Source organism: Dermochelys coriacea, chromosome 5, assembly GCF_009764565.3.
Source record: "Dermochelys coriacea isolate rDerCor1 chromosome 5, rDerCor1.pri.v4, whole genome shotgun sequence".
Classification (NCBI taxonomy): Eukaryota; Metazoa; Chordata; order Testudines; family Dermochelyidae; genus Dermochelys; species Dermochelys coriacea.
In genome coordinates this window covers 112,306,019-112,323,437 of record NC_050072.1, presented here as the reverse complement: position 1 = coordinate 112,323,437, position 17,419 = coordinate 112,306,019, and the positions used below count along the sequence as shown (strand labels likewise).

The window sequence follows — 17,419 nt, the reverse complement described above, 5'->3', positions numbered from 1 at the left end:
ACACCTAGCTATTTTCAAAAAAATAGCATTAGGAACCTATCCGCACCTATACATGGCCTCAGTGCTTTTAAACATCTGGCCCTAGTACCTAATCCCACAGCCTTTACTCACCCAAGGAGGCCCATTAGAGACTACTTACTTGAGTGAGCAGTGCAGAATTGGTCTCTAAATCCAAGAGTACATATCATAAGGACAGTACACCAAAACAGATACAATAAAAAGGACATTTGAGTAATTATACTGTTTGATCAGAATATGGAAGCTATGTAGAACAATACTTTATACTTTCATATGTTTCTCATAGTAAGTTTGAGAACTGCTGGTTTACAGATCAATTAATCCAACCAGAGTCTGTTCTAACCTTAGGCAAAGAAAATCAGAAGATCTATATGGACAATGTACAGGAAAGCAATTTGTTCTGAACATTGTAATGTTTTTACCTGAAAACCAGTTTATTTTAATACCCAACAGATCTGTTATGTACAGGGATAGAACTGTAAAAAAGTTACAGTGTAACAATTTACAAAGCTAGTAAATTGGGTGAGTAACCTGAAAAAAAAATATTACTCTTATCCAAGAAACACTGAACTAGAGGAATGAGAGAATTGTATGCTTGATGGGAGAAGTCTATTACACTAGCAAATCAATGTCACAGCCAGCACAATGATGTGTTGATCTCAAATATGCCACAGAAATCACATAATTAGCTATTTCAATTTGCTATATTTCTAAACACAATACAGACAAAAACCTTACAGCATTCACTCCATCAGAACACATTACTGCCTGACTACATCCCCTCAATTCCCTACAAGAACAGAACTATTACAGTGGACTCCTTATTGTTATTACAATGGAAGGGCTCAGTATTATCCAAATTCAAAATATGAAGGTGCCCAGTACAAAGAGAAAACATTTTCTTTTCTTTTAATTAAGGACTCATGAAATGTAGGACTCTCAAATAGTCAGGTTGACAGCCCTGGTAAAGAAAACCCTCTATACATGGAATGACAGTAAAACCTTCCTTAGAAGTTGCCATCACACCCGTTTCTGGCAGAAACAACCCTAGAAGTAAAAGATGAATTAGGTCTCCCTGCAATTCTTGTTCTCCAACAAGTCCACCAATTAGCATCAAGTAGGCTGGGAGATCATTAGGAAATGGACTGAAATAATTAATTCCTGGAGATTTTTAGTTCTTCTTACCTACCCGATCATGATATGAACTGGTGACTCAGAATTTGAAGGCTCTGTGTCCCATTACCAACCCCATGAACTATAACTACCTTCAATCAGTGCAATTTTATGGTTGTATGAAACTCAGTCACAAGATTCCATGTGAGAATGTGTCCACAGCCCTTACCTTGTCTACATAGATAGTTTCATGTTAGCAATCTAGTTGCAGATCTGTTCAGAAAATGGGCGGGAGGTGTATTGTGAAAAATATATTCCTGTTTTTCAATAAACATTTTCCAGCACTCTTGAAATAGTTGCTTTTCCTTCTCTTGCCTAAATATTCTGTAGCCCACTTCCTCAGATAATGTGGTGTAGTAGCTCCTAGGATTTCCTAAACACATTTCTTTCTCCTGAGGAAGAAAGTGGGCAGGATATTTTTCTTTCACTAATATCAGAGGAGGACCTATAGCTAGCAACTTGAAAAGTGCACCCTGACTGGCCAGTGAACTATTTCCACTCCTCAACTGACAGCAGTCTCTCAAAGAGGACATGTTGTTTTGCACAGGGGACCAAATTAATTCTTGGTGCAACTTTGCAGAAGTCGGTGTATGTACTGAATGCAGTTAAGTCAGCGGTTCTCAACCTGTGGCCCAATTAGCACACAGCTGTGGACCAGCTCAGCTGTGCGCTAAGGCCGTGTGGTCCAGGCTGCCAGCTTCCGCGTGGCCCCACACAGCAGGGTGCGGGATTGTGGCAGGGTCTGGAGCTGGGGTCCTGGATGCCCCCTGGCCCCGCATGACAGGGTTCAGGGTTGGGGGTTCCCACGCAGCAGGGTTCAGGGTCCCTGCCCTGTGCTCAGCTCTCTGCTCCTAGCCCCACTCTGTGAAGGGGTCTCTTGGTGGAGGGTGCTGGGCATAGGGGTTGGGGGGGCTAGGTAGGGAGCAGTGTGGTTCTCAACCTGCAGCCCAGGTAACACTTTGTGGGCTGCACACGTGGCCCACAAATGATAAATAGGTTGAGAACCACTGAGTTAAGTCAGTGGAAGTTGAAGGCACTCAGAACCTTGCAGGCCTGGACTCATGATTTCTAAAACAGAAGGTGCAGCTACATATACTGTAGACATCTAGAATGGGTGAAGAGAAGAATTAGATAAAGCACAGAAATAAACCCTGCCAAGTAATGACATAGGAAATGATACTCCAGAAAAACTGTAAGCCCTGTCTTGCAGGCTAAATAGCTGCCTATACCCAAGAGAGGTGAGAACGTGGATCCAGAGCATTCTAGATTTTCTTGTTGTTGTTGCAACCTCTAAAGACTTTCAGGTAGCCCTCAACCTAAAAGGTAAGTACATGTTCCTGCTGTGTAAATACAAGGGATGTCCTAGAATGCATGTAGTAGGTCATTGCTTGAAAAAGTAGTAGAAGCAGAGCAGTGACTATTTTATATTAATAGCCAGTCCAGAAATGCTACACACTAGTGTTCTGTCAAGCAAAGAGGGAGATGAAAAATAGCATGAGCCTGTTTTAATGAACTGAAGCCCCAGGGGTGTACAACAACCAAAAATCAGCCTATAAAAATAGATGAGTGTTGGTGAGAACACGCATCACATACTACCTGCTGCAGATCAGGATTTCTCCTTCACATCCAAGAAATACATTTAATAAAATCCCAAAGTAATTATTTTAATCACCCTTGGAGGCCTCATTGCAAACTGCTCAGCAAGTCAAAACTCAGATATTCACTGATAAGATTTTCTGTGTCCCACTCTAAGTGGGCAGTACCTAAGGCCTGGTCTACAGTACACAGGTCAGAGTAAGGCAGCTTACATCAACCTAATTATGTCAGTTTACACACTATAGCCCTCTTCCCACTGATTTAAGTGCCCTACTACACCAACATAACTCCACCTCCACAAGAGGCATAGGGCTTATGTCGATGTAGTTAGAGTAACACAGTATCTATGGGATGGGGAGCTGAGAGTCTGGGGGCCAGCCGGGCTCTCAGCAGGGAGCTGCCCTGGGTCTCAGCCCCCACACTGCCCCTCCTGGTGAGGATGTGCACCACTGACAGAAGGAGGATATTGTGGACATTAACCAGCTCAGTAATTACTGTGGCAGCTGTAAGCCGACCTAACATAGGTCAATTTACGTCTGTAGCGTAGACATGTCCTAAGTCTTCCAGTCATAATAGGTCTTATACTGATGTTCTAACCTCCCACAAGATACAAATCCACTTGCCACAGACCCTGGAAGCAAAGATTTGTACTACAAGAGATGTATTTATTCTCTTATTAACATGCTTTGCAGTTCCATAGCACCTGCCATCAAAGGACCATTAATGATCTAAATCTCAAAACACTCCTGTGGACATTTGTCATTGTTATCCTTATTTTATAAAAGGGGTGTTGAAGCACAGAGAGGGTGGCTTTCAAAGGCACAAAGGGCAGTTAGGCACACAACTCCCATTGAAAGTCAAGGATAGCTAGATGCCCAACGCTCATCTGAAATATTAAAAATCTCCCCTGGAGGGATTAAGAGACATGGCCGAAACCGCATGAGGAATCCACAGTAGACAGAGGGAGATCTACTGATTCTCAGTTCTGTTCAAGTCCATTTCCCTCCCTATTTCGTGTGGGTAGTATATACATACATATAATCTACTTTAAGCTAGAGTCTGCAACCTATATTTGCATTGACTTCTACCCTACCCCTTGAGCAGTCCTACTGATTATTGACATGACATCTAACACACAAGCATAGATAGGTGATATGGTACATGTGTTCTGAAGTCATTTTTCTATATAGATTGTCAGGGAACACTTGCTCATTTTAGGATATGGGACCAATTACTGTGGCAGCTATAACAGGCCAGATCCTCAAATGGTGTACATTGGCACAGCTTCGTCAAAGTCAATGAAGCTACACTAATTTGAACCAGTTGACTCACTAGATATACATCTGCCTACTTGTTGCCTTGCGGAACGCAAACCCCATCTCTTTAACATAGCTTTCCCTACAGCAACCTTCTCAAAAGTATCAGCATCTTTGCCCTTTGTCTTCTACTCTATGCATCGTGATTTACCCCAAGGTACATGAGTAAAATGCTAGCAAACCCAAATGATAGTGTTTTACACTCACTTTCCAATGTGGAGTAAGAATCAGGACATACATATGTTTAAGTCCCAACTATAATCTCAAGGTTATTTATGCCGACAAGGATGATAGCAAAGTATTGTTGTACTTATTCTGTGGAAGGCTACTCCGATACCACAGTGACCTTATAAAAGCCTAGTTAGACAACTCAATATGGCCTTGGCTTTCAGTCTTAAAGAAGGTCTCCTCAGTTCTTTCTGCACTTCAAACAGTCTTGCGTCCATTGAATTATCTTGGAGACCCTCACTCTTGGATGTTGTGCCTCTTTCTAAAATGTAACTCTAGACAACAAGAAGTGCTATTGATAGGAAAATTGGAGCTGGTTCATGGGGTGGGGTGGGGGGTATTTGTTCTCTTTCTAGCAATCCTTTTGAGAATGAGAATATAAAAATTTTCAAACCTGAGAATGGTAGGTGTCATTTTGGAACTGGAGCTATTTTTCAATGAGCCTTGAACAAAATATTTTAAATCAATCACTTATAGAATATGGCCAGGCTGAGGTGCCTCCTTGACAGGGAAGTCCTGGAGATGCTGATTTAATGATTTTGCTATTCTTAGCTTCATTACTGCAATTCATTATTTGCAGGGCACACAGAGGATGACCTCCACAAGCTCCAATTAATACAGAATGCAGCTGATCAGCTTCTCACAGGGACCAGCAAGTCACCCTTAATTCTTATGTCATCACTGGCCCACACAGAAGTTCTGAATCAGCTGTAAGATTTTATTGTTACATTTTTAAAATATCAGCACTGCAGATCCAGGCTGTCCTTTGGAACTTTCAAGATTAATAGGAGTCAGACGTAGATGAAAGGAATATTATAACACTAACAAACGTATTACATGCTTGCTTACTCATGCAAGCTACTTCTCCACAGTCCCATGCAACTGCAAAATAAACTTGCATCCATGAGGAAACTGAGGGGGATGGTATATTTTCACCAGATTCATGACAAGAACAAGTAGGTTTTATTGAGTGACAGGAAATTTTGAAAAATAAAAATTGCTTCTTGTCCCAGCAAAGCTTGAATCTAAAGAAAAGACAAGGAGATTACCTCTGCAATAATGAAATAGGCTTATGGAGACCGGAAGTTGTTTTCTCATATTCCAGCGAGGATAGGAAAGTAGAAATGTTGAATGCATTAGATTCATCGAACTAAAACAGTATAGATCCTTACATTTGCCAGCATTATCATCAGCTCTTACTCATCTAGAGCCTTTCCCAACTCCCTAAAAATCTGTCACTGTCCACCCCTTGACTCTGGCACACTAACTCTCCTTTTCTCAGCAAGAGAGAAGGGCTTCTCTTAACTACAGAAATATTCTCAAAGACAGTTTCAACACCTGTAGTCCCCTTCTTAGCTCAGACTGCTCATTTCCTTCCATCATCCATAAACAAAATCCTGACAATCATCCTTGGCCCAGAATTTTCCTTCTCCTCCCACATCTTCTATGTCTAAAAATCTGCCTATCACCACTACCACAAAACTTTCTATGCCTCTCGCTGACTTGACTCCACCTCTGCTGAAATCTTCACTTCATCTCAAATAGACTGTCCCTGCAGCCTCCCTAAGTTCCATTTCACCAGTCAAGAGCATGCCCAGAATGCTGATGCTGGCCTTTTCATCCTACCAAAAAACCATGACTATTCTCCATCTTCAAACATTTTCAAAACCCTCCCCCTCTGCATTAAGTTTCAGGATCCAATTCAAGACTCTGTTCTGCCTCTCTCAGGTGGTGCACCATAGAAGACAGCACAGAAAAGGGCAGGTCAAGGTGGCTTTAAGCCCCCTTTATGCACCTTAGAAGCAACTATGCTCTGGGGGCTAGTGCTACCCACTTCATATGCTAGAGGAACCATGGGGAATTGCAGTCAGTTTCCAACTTTCATTATCCTAACTTCTCATTAATTCTTAATGGTTTTAATTGCACATTTTCTGGAATTTTTAGCTCAGGCAAGACAATTTCGTACAGAACAAGTGGCACCAGAAGCTCTAAAAAGATGTGTTCTGTTGCTTGGAAACAATTTTGACACAACTCCCTCCCAATCCATCCTCCAACAGCAAGTTAAGCTAGCTGTAATTCTTACTGTTCAACTGAAAAATGGATACAGCCTAAACCAGAATCTCCAGATACTCTAAGGCAGTTGTGTGACTAGTTAAGAGGCATATGTAAGATTCAGTGCATAGGATGGATGCTCATTAACGAGCAGCTAGTCAATATTTTGTTTTATCCTCACTGTTTGACATGTGGCCCCAGGCCTTATTTACTTTGCACTATTCAACCTCTGTTCCGATTAAGTTCTTCGTGGGCATGTCTGTGGCAATCTTCACTATAGCAACTGCATATTTCACAAACATTAGTTTATTTTTTACAGCACTCCTGTGGGGTACAGGCAACTTTAATTCTGCCATTTCCTCTCTCAAGTACTAGACTTTACAACCTTAATGTTCTTTTAACATATTTTCTATGTGTGTTTTGTATATCTATACACACACACACACACACACACACACACACACAGAATAACTAAAGTGTCCTAGACCAAGTCCTTCATTGAGCATGTCCTCATTTTGAAATATTAAGAGGTACACACTGTCAGACATTTGGATGACTCCAACCAAATTTAATTGTAGCTATGCAGCTAAAGGTCTATGCAAATGTAAAACAGTCAGGGCCAAAGATACAAAATTGAAGAAGCACTTTGGCCTCCCAAGTAAATTTTTTAAATAGGTTTTTTTACCTTGATTTCTGCTCTAAAGTCACAGGTCTTGTTGAAAGGTCTGCTTGATGGATGGCAGGTCTTTCTGTGACTCCCAGATGTAATTAAAACTGCATCAAGTTGTTGTAAGGCTTAAAAACTACAAGACCTGCCAACAGTCATTGGCACAACCTTACCAGGTCAGCCGAAAATTTCATTTCTTTACTATAAAACATGTGCAGTAATTACATTGAGAGATATTAGAACATTGTGGTTCCAGCAAATTTATCAATTTCTGACCCTTTACTGCTCCAAAATAGTCTCAGTTTCAAGAGACCAACTATGGAAATGCTTTGCCAGGTGTTCTGTATCCTTCTTCCTTGGCCCATTTCAACACTCCATGAAATTGCTTATTTGAACTTGGCCATTTAAATGCCTCTCAAGCTCCGATGGTGAAGGGAAGAGAGGAAAATAAGTATAGAGGAGGGGCTGAGAGAAGGAGAAAAAAGAAACAGCGTGCTCATTCCTGCAGTCCTTACTCACACGCGAGTCATTTATTTATTGGGCAAATGACTAGTGGAATAAGTGAGGTGTGAATCAAAGTCTCCTTATTTCTAATGCAGACTCTGCCTACTAACTGACTGTATTCCCTTGGGCAAGTCAATTCTTCTCTGACTCACTTTCCCCATCTGTAAAATAGGAGTAATAATATTTAATAATCAACCTGACATAGGTCAGGCACTGTGCGGATTACATACATGCTGAATGATCATGAAATGAACCTTGTTTTATTGTGCACATACAGAAGACTTGAGGTTTCTGTGGGAACTAACTCTGATTTGTCTGACTTTTGTAGGATTTGAATCTTAAAAATTGTTACAATATCATTTAGGTTAATAAAAAATATATATTTGTATTATGGTAGCTCCTAGGAGCTCCAGTCATGGACCAGAGCTCCATTGTGCTAGGTGCTCTACAAACACAGAACCAAAAGATGATCCTTGCATTACAATTTAAGTAAATAACATTGGTGTCTATATAACAGAGAAAACAACTTACTCAGGGTTGCATTTCCATTTGCTCACATTTGGTGAAGGCATTTTGAATGCGTCTTAAACTGTCTCTGTAAAAAAAAAAACACATATGGTATCCAGTGTGTATGCCATATTTAACAGAGTGAATGGAGTGGCCAAATCTGTGGTCCTTATAATATTAAACTCTTAATGCAGTCCATTATATTAAGATTTTATTAAATATGGATGCACATCAAACTGTTTTTATAGATTTATTCTTAAATTATACTAAAAGGGATTTTCTTTAAAATATCTACATTTGCAAATACATGAGAGTTTTACAGAATGGAGAGAGAATCTGGCCCAGTGAAAGTAATCTAAAAAGACAAGAATATAAACAACTCAGATTATTTTTCTACAACTGTGTTTCATTTTTCCTTAAGGAATGGGACAATTTCCTTATAGTTTGGGCATAAGGCAAAGTTGACTCATGCGTGGATAATCTCCTAAATCGCTCCCTGCTGAATTTTCCATTTTTCAGAAGCCTTAATTTCATTGTAATGAAATATCTAAAAACTCTCTCCTCACTAGAGCAAATGGAATATGCGACTCCATCCTAGGACTTGATCAGATTTTTCCCTCCAACTCTGTTCAATTCATATGTATTTCAGTTAATGACAGTGACTGGGCAAGCACAGGTAGATGAAAAGTGTGTTTAGATGCAGAGAGTTAGATTTTCAGCTCATGTAAATAGATGTAGCTCCAGTGAAATCAATGAAGCTATGCCAAATATACACCTGCTGGGAATCTGTCCCTCAAATCAGCAACCAAACCCACTTTTTGGCCTAAAGGTTAATATACATCAGCCAGGCTTGTTCTTGCTGAAGCTATGCTGATTTATAGCAGCTGAGGATCTGGCATCCAGTGCAGTGAGGCTCCTGTGTGGACACACAGTCCTGTATTTACTTTTTGGGCACAAGGTATGTTTTTCTCTTGTTAAGATCTTCCCTCTCCCTTGCCCTGCCGGCAAAGAGATGCCATTTGAACTTTTCCAAGTCCTAGCGAGATATTTTCCACACTAAAATTATTAAGCTGAAAGCTTGTCTCCCCCAGAGAGTTGAGTTGGTGTAACTTAAGGTGTGATTTTAAACAAGTTTACTTAAAAATATGACTTAGGCTAAACTGAAATAAGCCTGGTTTAAAACAAAAATAAGAGTGTCCATACAGACTTTTGAACCAGTTCAACTATGGAATCCAGGCATGCCCCAATGAAATGGATTACCTGTGAAAGGAGAAGCACAGATTTCTCCTAGTTGACATAGATGCTTAGGGAAGGCAAGGAGTGAGCAGCAACAGCTGCCATCATTTTGGCGAGGGTTGGTGCCACCAGGAGCTAGTCATCCAGGTAAGAGAACAGAGCATCCCAGGTAGCGCAGGTGGGCTGCAATAAACTGCAAAGACCTTGGTGAAGACCCTTGGGGACATGGCAAAGCTGAAGGGGAGGACTCTGAACTGATAGTGATAGTCACCCATGTGGAAGCAGAGGAATTTGAGGTGGTCTGGGTGGATATTGATATGGAAGTAAGCATCTTTCATGTCCAGAGCTGCAAACCATGCCCCCTGGGAAGGGAAGGAAAGGAATGATTGATGCTAGTATCACCATATGGAACTTGGTCTTCCTGATAAAGATGTTGAGTAACTGGAGACTGAAGATAGGGAAGAGGCCCCTGCCCCTCTTTGGGATGAGAAAGCGTGGAGAGTAGAAGCCCTTGCCAACGAAGAGGGTGGACATGACAGCAGAAGGTGAGGAACTCTACTCTAGAGTAGCCATGTTGCATGATTTCCAGGATCCAGCAATCTGTGGTGGTGATCTTGCCCCAGTGGGCTGAATAGGGCAAGATGGCCCCTGAAGTTAGGGAGCAAGGTAGATGCAGAGGTTCACAGAGCTCAAACAGATGCATCAAAATAGGGCCTTTGGTTGGTGCCGTGGTGTGATGGGGGAGATTATGGTGGCCAAAGGGTGTGGATGCTGGGAGCTAGGGCACCGTGGGGCATGCTCCTCATACCGGATGTAGGCAGGGAGGTATGGGGGAGGGGCAGGAGTGTGGGCGGAAAGGTGGCTTATGTTGCTGGTGATGGGAGGGGGGGATGAGGGTTGTAAATCCTCAGACTGCAGAGTAACCCTGGAGTCCTTCAGGGAGTGGAGGGCCTCATCCATCTTAGTGAAGAACAGTTTGGCTTTATTGACATGAAGATCCTGGATTGGACCTCCCTGGGACAGCCTGAGGATTGCAGTCAGGCCTCTTGGCACATACCACCGCCCATGGCCAGGGAGCAGGAGGATGTATCCACTGCTGCCTGGAGGGAGATCTTGTCCATCAAGCGGCCTTCATCCACCAAAGGCTTGGAACTTGTGCTGATGGTCTTGCAGAATATCCTCCAAGAACTCTGCCAGCTTGGCCTAATTATTAAAATCATACTTTGCCAGCAGAACCGGGTAGTTCAAAATGAGGACTTGCAGGGCTGTGGAGAAGTAAAATGCGTGTAGGAGCTGGGTCCAAGCATTCTGTTGTCTTTCCCAGTGGGGTGGAGGTGGTGAAGTGCTGTCTTGCCCGTTCTGTTGCTATGTGTACCACTTGCAAGACCAGGGCAGGGTAGAGAAAAATGGAAATTAGCTCCCTTGGACAGCACAAAGTAGTGACATTCTGCCCCCTGAAGCGTCAGGTGCAGGATGCTGGTGTGCGACAGACTTCTCATGCAGGGTGGAGCATGGCCTTGTTAATGGGCAGAGCCACATGCGCTGGTCCACAAGGCTGAAGAGTGTCCAGCAGCCAATGGGATTGGTCCTAGACCTCCTCCAAGGGATACCCAAATCAAGGCCCACCTCCTGCAGCAACTCCTGGTCCTGGTGGTGATCACTGGGAGGTAAGAGGGTTGGTAGAATCAGGACTTCATCCAGATTGGAGGATGCTGCCTGCGGGACTGCTGGCACTGGATCATACTCTGGTTCCACTTCCAGGTCTGAGGTGGTTCTGGTGGAAAGGCCCAGATGGAAGGGTATGTGACCTCTGAAGGTGGGTACAGGTGGTGGTGCAGATCCTATGTGGGCCATTTCTGCCATGGAGCTGTGGGTACTGTGGGCCATAAGGACACCACCCCAGTGGGACCAGGGGGGGTAGCCCATCTAGTGCGGTGGACATGCCCAGGAGTCCAAGCTGTGCCAGTACAACAAAGAACAACATCATTTCTGCTGAAAAGCCCTCCGAGTCCAAAGAGGCCTCCAGTAGTGGTGGGGCCATTAGTGCAGGTGGTCCCATGACTGTTGGGTGTGAATCCTGGCCCGGAAGCAGTGGTGTATCCATCAATGTAGGTTGCCACCAAGCTGAGATGAGTGTGAGGGTGGGTACAACAGGTCGAGTTGTGCCATGAGGAGCAGCAGTTCAACTCATCTGAGCATCCAGGGCACATCCAGGTGACTACTGAAGTGTGGGAGAGTGTGGGGACTCCTGTTAAAATGGAGGAACACGCCTTGGAGGGTTGTCAGGGTGCATGGCCAGCATGTGAGACAATGATACCAGTGCCACCTCCTTCTGTCTTGGCCTTCCCCCTCCATGTGTAGTATCAAAGGAGGCGGTGCATCAGATTCTGCATGCAACGTCTTGCCCATCCAGGCTTGGCTCAAAGAGGTAATGCTCTGCATTGCAGCATTCCATGATAGGGACCTGTTCCGAGATGTCCATGGGACTGCATGCAACTCTCCTTGGCCTCATCATGCTTCGGCAGTGTCGCCAAATCCGAATGGGAAGTAAAGGGTGGGGTGCTCACTGCCAGTGAATGGCAGTGCACTGCCGGCTCTGCCAGTCTAGGGTTGGACACCACACAGGGCCCCAAGTGCTTCCTCCATGAGGCATTTGTGGAGACAAAGGAGATGAACCTCATGGGCAGAATGGACCTGTAGACATCACAGCATGCTGCGAGATGTGCTTCCCCCGGACAATAGAGGCAACAGCTGTGCTCATTGCTCACCAAGAAAGAGTGAGGGCATGAGGCACAGTTCTTAAATCCCAGGACATGGGCATAGTCTCCTAACAAAGTCGGGGTGGACCCTGCATGGAACAAATCTCTCCACTAACTACAAGCTATGTACACAACCAAGAACATAACTGAACTAACAATATATAGTGGACAATTGTTCTTATAAAGGCTATGAGCGGTAAAAGGGAACTGAGGGAGTGCTGCTCTGCACGGCCTCTTATTAGCTCACCTCAAGCACGAGGGAAAGAAAGACACACATGCGAGGCAATGGACACTACTGCTGAAAACTTCCAGCTCTGGCACATACGTGCCGCCACATTTGAAATTTTTATATATAGGGACCATCGCTTGAAGTGGTATTAGCGTTGGCAAGAAAGCACTCATTAAGAAAAACACTTCAGCACATGCTTAAGCACTTTCCCCATTATAGCCTTAAATCACTTGAGTCCATAGTTGTTTAACTGATCAACTCTACCTGAACCATATGAATTCAGAGTGGAAAGGATTCAAAAGGTATACTTCTGAATATGGAATGTTGCAAGCTGATGAGCTGAAATGGTTTTTAGATTTGTACCATTTGCATTGTTAAGCAAGAAGTGCTGGAGGCTGTTTTGTACCACGCAAGTGTCAATATGCTTCCTTTTTAATCAGGGGAAATATGTTATCCTGTGATTTCAGTTTTAGAGAAAGCTTCCCTTAAGCACAGATGATATATGGTTCCATAAATATAATGTTTTTTGCATTTAGATTGCTTAACTGGAAGGGTGAGTGATTTGTTTTTTTCAGTACACACCTCTGAGTTATGATTTTATATGAACGGTTTTATTTTTGAACAGGGCTAGACAAGAGCAAAATGTCAATGGTGTCTAGTCACTCATTGATTAGTATTAATGGGAGCTGCCCTTGTAAATGTTTCTCCCTTTGACAGGAGAGGAGGCTCCACAGGGCTAAATTCTACCCTGATTTACAACCTGTGTCTTTAGTGTAGTGGCAGATACCACAAAGAGGCACATTGAGACCTTACAGAGGTACTAGTGGTCAAACACACACCCAGGACGTACATTGTTTTTAGAGATGTAGGGGAAAAAAAAAAGTTCTCACTCCTCAAGAAATTTGGCCTGAAAAAGAGAAAAACAACAACTCACTACATTTTACTGTTGCACTGAAAGCCTTGAGCTGAATAGCAACAATGGGACAGGCATATTTGTGAGACCACATGAACCTCAATATATAATTAAAGATATTTTTCCTTAATTTATGTCCCAAGGTATCCTAGAAATTGATGTTTTTTCTCTGGAGGGGGAAAAAAAAGTGGTGCACAATAACATGGAGAAACTAGATGGTTTCTAAGGAGATTAATATAGCTGCAGTGAGAGCATTAAAGTCTTTCTGTGAGCTGGAAAATTTAAAGTTGTCTCTGGTAATAACTCCACCTCCCCCAGTCTTTGCCTTTTACATAGTCTCATTCTGAAATTAAGACACAGAAAAATGACATTCAAAGGAGACACCTGATGGGCTAAGCCTGTGACAATTGGTAACACAATGAATATTGACTCAGAGTTGGTGGGCTTCTTTTTAGGAAACACGCATTACCTTTCCAAGGTGGCAGAGATTGGGATAGAGTACTTCATGCTTCACTCCAGTGACCCACAGGTAGATAAAGGAGCAAACAAGCTGATGAGATACATATTTGTATACTTTGCATGTTACTGAGAATCAATGTTGGCCCACCAAAGAGGAGGGGTTTGTGGAGGTGACCACGCTAAAACTTGTTAACTACGGATCTCACTTTCAGTGCAGTACACAAACGCTCTGAGATGTCTGCACCTAGTGGCTTCCAGGTGAGTTTAAAGTGTTAGCTATGACCTATATAGACCTAAATGATTTGGAACTTGCCTACTTTCAAGGCCACCACCCTTCCTCAACCCCATACTTGTTTAAAAGGGAGGGAATTAGTGCCAGGGGATTCTCTGATAGGGCCCCTCAACTTTGGAATTTGTTCCCCCACCTTAATTCAAAACAGAGTGCAAAAACAGTAGAGAAACAAGCCCCAGAAGTCTCATCGTAATTCATGGATGATGGCTCCAATCTTTTACCCTTAGGGTATATCTTCACTGCCAAATTAACAGAGGTGAACAGCACATGCATGTGAGCACCTAAATTGGTTTAGCTCAGGCAACAGTGCCACTTGCAAAGTCACATTTGACACTAGTGCTATGGTTAACCATGTGAGGCACTAGCCTTCTGGGGTCATATCCCACAGTACCTTGCAAGGCACCGATCTGAGCCACTCTATGAAGGTGGCTAGAAAATACAGCTCAGGGTAATCGTGGGAAGGCATTGATCTTTCAGCACTTGTGTGACTTGGACCTGCGTCCACACAGCAGAGTTGTCAGGTTACCCGTTAAAGTGTCAGAGTTCATGCTGTTAACCTATACCCCTGGAAGAACCAGCTAGGTTAGGTACAGAGCACTCCCACACTCAAGACAGAGATGTGTGTGTGTGAATGGGACTCAGGTTAAGAGCAACACCCAAGTAAGAACTTGAGTTAACTTTGCAGCAAAAACAAGCTTAGCCCACATTATGTTGTGCCTCATGAGTAAAGATGACAGAATTGGAGCCAGTATTTGTGACGTAACCAAATGGCATACCCTGGGATAAATCAAAGTGAACCAGGTAGTCAAAAGAGGAAAGTCTTTACAGAGAGGAATTTCTAGGTGCTACAATACAAATATCTATTAAGAAGGTAAAAAGCCATCAGTTAAAATTTAACTCTATGCAGCTTCAGGTCTGGTTCACGGCAATAGTGAGAACAGAAATTGATACTCGATTCAATTTGTTTTTCAGTTTGTTGAGGGAAAAGCTAATATGTGCAGAGCTGGCACGTTTTGGCGCCAGCCACTGTCTGTGCAGCTCAGACCGCAGCACATTTGGGGAATCGTTTCGGGCCTTGAAACTGTTGTCCTTCCTGTCTTTGTGGTATGCGAGGCACGTTGTGTAACTGCATGTTCCGTTTTAATGATAAAGTTGACATTCTCAGAACACGAGAAAGCACTCACCAGAGAGTGGCTGAGGATGGGGTGAGGATGGAATTCATTGGTTAAGGGTGCCGATGCACGAGGGCAGCACGCGATGTCAGATGGTATATAAGCTTTGCATAAACTGTATATGGGGTCCCCTCCTGACTAGCGGGGGGGGGGGGCACCACGCTTGAGCGTAATACATTAAACACAGTCTGGAAACTCTGCAGATCTGGACCTGGTTTTTGGTGCCTCAGCCTAAAAACTTGAACCGTGCGTGACCGATCAGGTATAATTCGCAACAAGTTCAGTTCTTTTCTTTTCTTTACTTTAATTCTAGCTCATAGCAGAGAGATGCATCTTATCTTAGCCAATTGCTTTAGACAGTGAAAAAACTTAAGTGTTTGTGTAACTCCAGGTATTCACTACAGTGAGTATAGAGACCTACAAGAGCAAGAAACCGAAATAACCTTATTTAAGGTAAAGATCAATACTTAAGGTGAACCATTATATGGTGATGTTGCATTGTAAGTGATGGGTATTGTATACATACCTCAGATATATATATTACACTGATTTCACCAGAATCCCCACCCCTAGTCCCAAACAGATGAATATTACATAACTTAGGATGCGGTACTGGAATGGGTAACCCTTTTGCAGCCTATAACAAGTTTTAAAATAATTGATAAAAAATGCAAAGAATAGAGAGCATAGATGTTAATTAGCCATGAAGACTCTGAAGAGAAAATATAGCATTTTTAATTATTCAGTAACGTGCAGGGCTCAATTCTTCCCTGCTATAACCCCAGTAACATTGCATCAGATCAGAATTGGGCCCCTAATCTTCTTAGGAAGATGTTTTGTGTATAAGCAGTATGCATGCACTCTACAAGTGATAGTACTTGGCATTAAGAATGCAACTTACACGGTCATAAAAACGGTTTTTCAGGCCCTGGTCATTTTCCTCATAAAAACCCACACAGAGGCAGTTGGTATTCAAGGTTGCCTAGCAACTAACGGAGTGGGCAAAAGGGCAGAGGAGGGTGGCTTAAAAATTAACTATAGAGTCAGTTAAAGGAGGCCAGCTACTGTTTGGATTTGCCCAGCTTAGTTTTCACTTAGTCAGCCATCTGAAATATTTCTTAAAGAGGTGCACGACAATCTATTTAAGCCATCTGCACCTTCCTGAAAGTGTCAGGGATGTTCATTCTGCATCCTGCTGGAAAGGTTTGTTTCCCTTGGCTGATGGGCTGGATTTATTAGATCAGCCCTGACTCCCTCACTGCTCAGGACAATTGACTGTCAAGAGACTGGATGTCTGCTATCATTGTTGTGAATGAGAGGAAAGGGGAAAGCGGTCAGAACCATTTACAAAACCCAACCCAGTAGGAAAAGGATGACTGTTAGAAGGAATAGAGAAAACAACTCAGATCTGTATTGCTCTTCCTCCTTTCCATAGCTAGAGAGAAGAATTTTTTTAAAATATGGAACTGCATGAAAATGTTACCCAAGTGGGCATGCCCTAGGTTTTCTCCCCCTCACATTCTGATCTATACAATGTACTAACCTCATGCATGTCTATATGCAAATATGACTGTATTAACAGCACCAATAGAGTCAAGTAATTTGTAACCTGTCCAAATATAACCAGTCTGAAAAGGTTATACAATAGGAAATATGCGCCTTACTCCAATTTGGCATATGTGGGAGTGACAAAATTAGGCACAATAGAAACAAAAAACACTTAATCTCTGTCCTACACACAAACAAAGCTGTGTGTATATTATAAATGGCAGATGTTCTTTCTGTACCTGTTTACTCACTCTGCAAGCACAGACATTTAAATTTAAAGGGGGGGGGGGGGAGTACATCTTGCTCCCATTCAAAGTACACCTTGCTCCCATCCTGCACTAAAGGAAGAATAAGCATCTCCAGGGATGCATATCAAAGTGGGAAGTGGTGAAAAAAAGAACATCAGCTAGTTTCTTCTGATTGGTTTCAGCAGATGCATTTTTATTTTATTCCTGAACTAAAATGGATGCCAATTATCTTTCAAAGACACTTCCAAAAGGAATGACAAGATATTGCTCAAGTTCCCCCGACATTACATTTGATCAACTTACTGTGCAGCAACTTTTGGAATGTTCAGTCTGTTTCAGCATTTAAAAAGAAAAGAAATACACTTACTGCGGCTCATGTTAATTGGGTACCTAACTCCCTTTGGCTCCTTTGAATACTCCCAGGCAACCAGTGTTTAATTTCACACCACCAGGTGACTCTGGGGAAGCATACAGTAGGATTGTGAAATGTTGCTGGTGTGTA

At 42.8% G+C, this 17,419-nt stretch overlaps 1 protein-coding gene across 2 annotated transcripts in view; it reads right to left on the bottom strand.

Annotated features, from left to right (window-relative positions):
• SH3GL2 (SH3 domain containing GRB2 like 2, endophilin A1) overlaps positions 1 to 17,419 on the bottom strand; it is a 161,353-nt gene that overhangs the window by 77,928 nt on the left and 66,006 nt on the right. Inside the window, exon 2 of one of the 2 annotated variants that reach the window (XM_038403723.2) lies at positions 8,086 to 8,149. The exons of the other annotated variant lie outside the window; for it this stretch is intronic. The gene's annotated coding sequence lies outside the window, so the exon portion shown is untranslated. The remainder of the gene's footprint in view (positions 1 to 8,085; positions 8,150 to 17,419) is intronic. 2 annotated transcript variants of the gene reach the window in all.